The sequence below is a fragment of the Rhamphochromis longiceps genome, linkage group LG22, assembly GCF_057381845.1.
Source record: "Rhamphochromis longiceps isolate RC_006_pf linkage group LG22, R_longiceps_female_GT1.1, whole genome shotgun sequence".
Taxonomy (NCBI): domain Eukaryota; kingdom Metazoa; phylum Chordata; class Actinopteri; order Cichliformes; family Cichlidae; genus Rhamphochromis; species Rhamphochromis longiceps.
In genome coordinates this window covers 3,261,530-3,269,059 of record NC_140577.1, presented here as the reverse complement: position 1 = coordinate 3,269,059, position 7,530 = coordinate 3,261,530, and positions in this window count along the sequence as shown.

Here is a 7,530-nt window from a genome sequence, read left to right as displayed (position 1 = left end):
CATCTGCGTCTCACTGGTGTTTCATCCGCATCTCGTTTCCTGCTGGCCATCCCCTGTGTTGTCTCAGTCTCCTCACGTTTCAGGTTTGTCTTACTTTTGTGGTGATGTCAATATTAAACTCTAAATAATGATTTCCAGGATTCTTATTGGAAACCAGTGTGCTATCTGTAGAAAGTCAAAATGAGTCAGTAGAATTAAGTCACTTTGAATACATGAAGTAAAGCAAAAGTTTATGTTAAAGAATAAGTGCGAAGGGGAATTGATAAGAACTTAGAGATTATGATTTTATTACTGAGAATATTGAGCGACACCGCCGTTATTCATGCAGAGTCATTGCATGCTGTTTAATGAATGTTTCAGCATGTTGTAGCTTGTTATATAAAGCAATTTGAGTTCTCAGGTGGAGTAGAAAAGCGCAATATAAGAATGAGTCAAATGATCAGTGTTGAGGTATCTTAAAGTATTCTATTAGGTTTTGTATTGTTGATTGTCATTTATGCTTAGAAATATTTACTCATATATGCTTAGAAGTATATAATCATTTGTAGATTGAAAGAATGTCTCATCCTAGGAGGTCTGTAACAACTCTGTGTAGCATGAAGAGGGGAGTGCGTTCACTCCTCTACAGAGTGTTCTGGCATAGATCACACACCTCCTAGGAGAGGTCGTATCTTCTCTTGCTGATATATGGTTTAGCAAACACACGTATATTTCTTTAAGTATAAGAGCCTTTTGTTCAGATGGAGCCCTAGACTCCTGGCACCAGCTTTGGGGAGTCTTCACAGGGTCACATCTTGACCACACACACACACACACAAAGCCAAGGTACTCTTTGTATGTATGTAGACGTCATATGTTAATGAACCTATGCATATTCATGTAACCTCAATAAAAGAGCAGTGTTACGGGAGAACGGACGAGAGAAACTGGGGTCAAGCGAAGGAACGGCGTTTGTCCGGTTCTCTCCCGTGCACGAGAAACATGAAGAACTTTGCCTATTTGTGTCTTGCTTGCTGTGTAATTATATTGTCTTCAACGTTCCAGCGAATAGGTTCAAGCTACAAACCTATCAATTCTATTATGCAGAGTACTTTTTTAAAGTAATGCAGTACATTATTTTGGTGTTTTTCTGTAAAATCACCTGAAACACACCATCTCATAACTATCATTTAACAATAAGAACTTATAGGCTACAGTCCCTCACGCCAATATAAATCCCTATCCTAATGAGGACACACATACAGTGGCTTGCAAAAGTATTCGGCCCCCTTGAACTTTCCCACATTTTGTCACATTACAGCCACAAACATGAATCAATTTTATTGGAATTGCAAGACAAAGTTATCAGACTAGTATTGAACAGCAAAAAAGAAAAAAATCTACAAACCTGAGAAAATTGGACTTAAAGTTTCTATTGGAAGTATTTTTATAAGTTATGCAGACAATTGTGACTCACTGATTTTGGTGATTTATTGTGTTTTTTTCTCTTTCTTTAAGAAATGTTTTCATAATGAACAATATTCAGGAATTGGTTCACATGTATTTGAGCTGCTCTGAAGCAGAGGTCAAAGGTCAAAATTTGATTGACTAAGATACAGATAGATTTCCAACTTCTTTTTTGTTTAGCAACAATAACATTTTCACTGTGTGTGTGTGTGTGTGTGTGTGTGTGTGTGTGTGTGTGTGTGTGTGTGTGTGTGTGTGTGTGTGTGTGTGTCCTCAGTGAACTGTATCAGTCTCTGCAGTATCTTCCAGCTGCAGCAGTCACTTCAGTTTCTGTTCAGTCTGACTGGGGGAGGTTTTTGTACGACTGTTTTTCACTGTGTGAACACATACTGACTGTTAGGATAGTGAAAACTCTGACAGTAATAAACTGCTGCATCTTCAGCCTGGACTCCACTGATGGTCAGAGTGAAGTCAGAGTTTGATCCACTGCCTGTAAAACGAGCTGGAATCCCTGATTGTCGAGTGCTAGCATAGGTAATGAGCAGTTTAGGAACTCCTCCATCTTTCTGTTGGTACCAGGCTAAACAGTGAGAGCTGCCAGAAACAAAAACATCCTGACTGGTCGTACACTTGATGCTCACAGATCCTCCCACAGCAGAGCTCACTGCTCCAGGCTGAGTCACTGTGATCTGTCCTCTGGACTCTGAGGACACAGAGACAAAAACATAAAGCAGCTTCATGGTTTTGTGGGCTTCATTTCAGAGGGACAGATGTTGATAGAGGAGAGGAGTTTGATTCTCTGGACTTTACCTGTGAAGCAGCAGCAGAGGAGAGTCCAGATGAGGACGCAGATCAAAGTCATGTTTTTGATGAGGAGGATTTCTGTGGCTTCTGTTGTGATGAAGGACAGCTGTCAGTCATCCAGTGTTCAACTCTCAGGACTATAAACTCTCCCAGAGCACTGGAGCATGGTGCTGCTGATGCAAAGTGCCTCTCTATGGAAATCATCTGACTGACTCCAGCAGGACTGCATAATTAGTCTTTGCAATGTGAATTCACAGGTTTTCAACATGTTTTGAGATGTAATTGGGTTGGTAGCTTTTTATTATTCTATTTATTACTTTATCCAGGACCTTTAAGCCTTCTCCTGATACACAATCTGGTAATGTGGATTAAAAGCAGAATTAAACATTCATTCAGCTACTGCTATAAAAGTGATCAATGACACCAATGAGGCAATGAACCTTTTGGTGTGACTTTTTTCCTAGACTGACTCCAACACAGACTTGGACCAGTCTCATAATGCTGTTTAATAATGGATCAATCAAATTAACATACCACTGAATAAAGGTCTCAAAGTCAGTTTTCTAAAATCTGGAATGTGTTTGAACAGACTGCCACAAGGATACGTCTTTGTTTTTTAAAGCCAGTTCATGGACAGATAAGACCTGTTAGTTAAACAGATGATTGATTGATTTTAAGTAAAATAATTGCATGTATTGTTAATTAATTACTATCCATATGAGGTCCAAAGAGATCATCACCACAGGAAATAACAAAATAAACATAAGAGCAGAAACTTTAGGACCGTCCGAATCAACCACCTGGTTCATTCGTAAAAGGAATAAATGCATTGGACAGCATGATACTAAAAAGGCCTGAAAAACCACAGAAGAAAACTAAAACTGATAATAACAGAATGCTTAGTTAAGAAAAAAAAACATTCCCTTGGAAAACTTGGATGCAGTTCGCCTTGGTCGCTCAGCACTCAGTGACGCTGACACTGCTTTGCACCTAACAGCTTCAAGGCCAGGGTCCTCAGTTCCCCCTTGGGACCTGGACCTTGTCCTTGGGGCCCTCCATTTGAGCCCCTGGAAAGTGCTGAGTTGAAGTGGCTATCGCTTAAGACTGCCTTCTTTCTGGCCCTAACTTCCACCAGATGAATTAGTGAGCTGGAGGCGCTGTCGGTCCACAGTGACTGTTGTAGGTGGCTGCCAGATGGGAAGGGGGTGGTCCTCCGGCCCAACCCTGCCTTCTTGAAGAAAGCCCTCTCGGACTTCCACCTCTCTCATTCAGTTGAGCTGCACTCAGCTCCCACTGAAGGTTTGGACTAAGAGGCTGCTGGCTCTGTGGCCCGTCCGAGCTGCGGCACTGTATGTTGCATGTACCCACTCGATTCGGACAACGGACCAGCTGTTAGTTTCATTCCATCCCGGGATTCTGGGAAGCCCCCAGTCCAAGTCATCAGCTGTGTCAGCCTGACTGTACTGAGAGTAATTAATAGTAATTAATACTGTTGGATTTGAAGGTAAAATCCACAGACTGAACTTGTGGGCTTCACGTTTCTACCCCTCTTATGATCGAAAATCATGTGGGTCATATGTGTGTGTGTTTATTTGGGTGACTCTGTCATGGTCCTGGGTCATGTGACCCAGTATTCTGAGTTTCTTGATGTTTTCTTTTTCCTTTCAGTCTAGTTTCATTTCAGTTTATCGAGTTACATTCTGTCATGCCTGGGTTACACTTTTAATTCATGATTTTTCAAGCTCCCCATTTGTCTCATCCCTGTGTGAAGTTTTCTGTGTTAAGTCTTCGTGTGTTTATCTGTCATGTTTCATGTCCAAGTTTTCTTTGTTTGTCTACTTCCAGTCATGTCTGGGTCTCGTTATGTTTCCCGTTTTATTTTGAAGGATCCTTGTGTTTTGTGTTTATTGTATTTAGCTTCACATCCCCTGTCCTGTCATTATGTTAAGTGCTGTCAGCTGTTTTCCCATGTGATTATGCTTCCCCTGATCATTCCTTATGTGTACTTAATCCGTGTGTTTCTGCTCAGTCGGTGTCAGATCGTCTGTTAACCTCACCACAGTATTCATGGGTTTACTTCATTGTTCCGCTGTGTGTCCTAGTTTACTCAGTGTTCATAGTTTTGTTGTAGTTCTTTCACTGAGTGTCACGGCCTTCTGTTAACACAGTGTTCATCGTCTCCTTAGTTTCCCTAGTTTGATGTTTTTTCTTCTGCAATAAAGGCTCGCTTTATTTTTGAAACTACGTTTTGTCTCCACCGTGTCTGCATCTGGGTCTACCTCATTCTTCACACCGGCGCACCCCGCCGTGACAGACTCTTCCCATCAGAGGATGTATGTGTGGGTGTTTCTCTCTCGTCCCTCACAGGTGCCTGCTGAGTGGTTGGGTTGACTGATTCCTGTTCCCAAACTGTGTACAGAAATCTGTACATTACAGAGAGTGCAAGCATGCACATTTTTTGTTTTCGTCAGCCAAAAGGTTTACTGATCTTTGAGAAAATTATGTAACTTTAATAACTATATGTTCTAACTAGGGACCGAAAGTGCTTAAAATCTCAGAGAAGCGGTGTAGGTGAGGTAGAAAGTCATTAGGATTACATGTTACATATCACACATTGACTCACTTTGTCTTAGATAAGTGTGTGTGTGTGTGTGTGTGTGTGTGTGTGTGTGTGTGTGTGTGTGTGTGTGTGTGTGTGTGTGTGTGTGTGTGTGTGTCCTCAGTGAACTGTATCAGTCTCTGCAGTATCTTCCAGCTGCAGCAGTCACTTCAGTTTCTGTTCAGTCTGACTGAGGGAGGTTTTTGTACGACTGTTTTTCACTGTGTGAACACAAGCTGACTGTTGATGTTGTGATAACTCTGACAGTAATAAACTGCTGCATCTTCAGTCTGGACTCCACTGATGGTCAGAGTGAAGTCAGAGTTTGATCCACTGCCTGTAAAACGAGCTGGAATCCCTGATATTCTCTCATGAGCACGCTTAATGAGCAGTTTGGGAACGTCTCCATCACCTTGTTGGTACCAGGCTAAATAGTGATAGTTGCTATAAACATGAACATCCTGACTGGTCGTACACTTGATGCTCACAGATCCTCCCACAGCAGAGCTCACTGCTCCAGGCTGAGTCACTGTGATCTGTCCTCTGGACTCTGAGGACACAGAGACAAAAACATAAAGCAGCTTCATGGTTTTGTGGGCTTCATTTCAGAGGGACAGATGTTGATAGAGGAGAGGAGTTTGATTCTCTGGACTTTACCTGTGAAGCAGCAGCAGAGGAGAGTCCAGATGAGGACGCAGATCAAAGTCATGTTTTTGATGAGGAGGATTTCTGTGGCTTCTGTTGTGATGAAGGACAGCTGTCAGTCATCCAGTGTTCAACTCTCAGGACTATAAACTCTCCCAGAGCACTGGAGCATGGTGCTGCTGATGCAAAGTGCCTCTCTATGGAAATGAACTGACTGAAAACAACAAGTAGTTGGATCAAATAGTCGATGCTGTTTATCAATTAATCAGTCAGTTTATGAAAATGTTTTCTTTCTTGTGTTTTAGGACACATCCAGACATTGATGGATGTGTGGGATTTTTAAATTTGGGTATTTTCTGCAATCTTTTACAAAAACATGTTCATTGACTGAGAGAGGCAAGAAAATGTTTCATGATCAAACCAGAGCAGTACTTTGTGATATAACCCCAAGTGTTGCCAAATGCCAACAAAACATGCAAACAATGTCTGAAGATAAAGGCTCAGACATTCGTCCTTGTAAGACAAAATCTGATTTCCTCTTGTTCACTTAAAAAAGAAGAAGAAAAGAAATGTTGTACTTGTCTACTCAAACACATGAACAGAGTTTCAGAGAATCTTCACCCTGAAAGAAGTTTTAGAAACTTACCTGTCAGCAAATCAAAGAACCGCGTAAGCAACAGGACAGAATAGAAAAGTTTTCCCCCAAAAAAGAACCTGCACATTTGAACATGGCGTCAAAAATGAAAGACATTAAAAAATCAGAGGAAAGGTACAATTTGCAAAACCTATTTTAGAGTTTTGAATAACTCAGTACAAAAAAACTTGCAGTGATTCACATTGATGCATGATGCTGACCACAGGATGCAAAAGTTAAACATGCCCACAGCGCAGAATCATTCATCTCTGTTTTAATTTGATATTTTTATAACAGGACAACCTGTGAGGCTGGAAAGACTTCGGTTTCATGCCCTGAACAGGTCACTTTCTGTTTGGTGATGTAGTGTCTGCAGTGTTGGGAAGGTTACTTTTAAAATGTATTCCACTACAGATTACAGATTACATGCCCCAAAATGTATTTTGTAACGTATTCTGAATACTTTGGATTACTTAATATATGATCATGCTTTTTACAACTACATGAATGCACTATTGCTGTGTGATTTATTACTGTTACTGAAGGCTACTTGCCGTACCAATAACAACTCGATTTTTACATCTTAATTTAAATGAGTAACAGTAGGTGGACATTAGGTAAGGCTGCACTTTTTGCAGTGATCTGCAAACGCGTATATAAAACAGGTCCGCGGCTCCAAACCGTAGTAAAGGGACCTCTGGCTAATCTGTTGGGTTAGTGTCGGGCTCGTAGCTGAAAACTAGCTTTACTTTGTTGTCTGGGTCAAGTTTGTAAGAGACAGAGAGAGGCGTTGAAAGGCTGCTCCAGCAGAACTTATTGTTTCGGAGGAAAACACGAACACAGTGTCCAGTCGAGTCTTAACAGCTTACTTACAACTGGGCTCGTCAGGCTCTCTGTTTGGATGCTGTGGTTATTAGTATATTTACATGCTTCCAGCTCCCGTTTCTGCTCGATGACAGCTCGTACTTTTTCTCCCTCTTCGCACTCACAGACACATAACAGGTACAGCAGTCCATTCTCCCTGCAGCACGGACTACACTGCCCATGAGGCTGCATTCTTTAGGGCGATGCCTGTAACACTCTGCCTGTTGCCTTCATATTAAATCATTTTTTGAATAATAATTTTTAAATATTTCTTCACGTCATAATGCTGGCAGCAAGTAGAGATGACATGGGCTGCAAGATTGAGACACAGACATTAGAGCCTCTTAATGTTTTCTTTGGGTTTCAACCAGCGTGGAATTACCATAGAGAGTGCACAGCCTAACATATGAAACGGGAAAAGACGTGTAATCCTTTTATTTCAACAAAGTAATTGTAATCTGAATTGATGTGATTAGCAGAGTAATCCAAAGAGTGGAAATGTGCTGGAAATTTCTTTTATTTTATGAATTTGTCACAT